General features: G+C 50.3%; 1 non-coding gene across 1 annotated transcript; it reads right to left on the bottom strand.

Annotated features, from left to right (window-relative positions):
• Positions 1-352: 352 nt before the first annotated feature.
• TRNAR-CCU lies at positions 353-425 on the bottom strand. The gene has a single exon. It is a non-coding gene; the product is annotated as a tRNA-Arg (tRNA).
• Between the last annotated feature and the right edge of the window lie 674 nt (positions 426-1,099).

The raw sequence follows: 1,099 nt of genomic DNA, 5'->3' as shown, positions 1-1,099 counted from the left end.
CAAGAGAAAGGACTGTCTGATGTGTGAAGGCAGAGGGGCAGGCTCCACCCCTCAGGGTTCCAGATGGGGAGGTGGGAGGGCAATGGTGGGAAGTGCGTGCCTTGCTGGAAGCAGAACGTAGAACAGAGGTCCTCAAATTCCAGGAGACAGGAGACAGGGGTCCCCTCTCACCCCTCCTCTCTGCTCCTCCATCATCACAGCTGGGTGGGAAGGGAAGGACGCATGGGTTGGGTGCTTTTTACATGGCAGATGTCATGGCAAACGTTTTATCTTGTTTTATAAATATTTATTTATTTTTATTTTATTATGTATTGGGCTGCACCAGGTCTCAGTGAGGGCATGTGGGATCTAATTCCCTGGCCAGGGATTGAACCTGGGTCCCCTGCATTAGGAGCCCGGAGTCCTAGCCACTGGACCACCAGGGAAGTCCCTGGCAGACATTGTTTAATCTTCACATCTGTCTATGGAGAGACCCCATTCCCATTTCTTAGAGGAGAAAGGCAAGGTTTGGGTTTTGAAAAGCAAGAAAAGCGTGGTACTGCAGCTGCTCCTGGTCTGCTCATGGCCAAGGACCCAGGTGGTCCCCAGCTGGTCTCAGAAGATCAGAAATAAACTGAGCTGAGAGACAACTGTCTGGAGTCCCAGCACAGGGTGACTCCCCGGGACCCGGGGAAGAGGCCCACATTTCGTTTTGAAAGTGGGATAATTCCAGATACACTGCTTTGTATGCTGTGTTCCTGGGAAATCTCATGGACAGAGGAGCCTGGTGGGCTACAGCCCCTGGGGTTGCAGAGTCGGGTACTATATAACATTTTTTTGGACATGTTTAAATTTACCAAAAAATTGAACTGAACCTACTGAGAGTTCACTGTACCCCCTTTCACCCCCATCCCCTGGCCCTCAGGTATCCTCACCACGAAATACTGGGTGGGGGCTTCGGAGGCCCATTTTAGCTGCTCCATCTCCTAAGAACCCCCGATTCTTTAAGCATCTACTTTACTAAACACTGAGTTTATTCTCCTTCTTACATCTCCTTGTCACTTCCTTTACAATGATCTGGGATCCACCCGCCCTTTGAATGATGGACTCAGGTTTGTCC

The sequence above is a fragment of the Bubalus bubalis genome, chromosome 5, assembly GCF_019923935.1.
Source record: "Bubalus bubalis isolate 160015118507 breed Murrah chromosome 5, NDDB_SH_1, whole genome shotgun sequence".
NCBI classification, from domain to species: Eukaryota; Metazoa; Chordata; class Mammalia; order Artiodactyla; family Bovidae; genus Bubalus; species Bubalus bubalis.
This window is presented reverse-complemented; position numbering and strand designations above follow the sequence as displayed.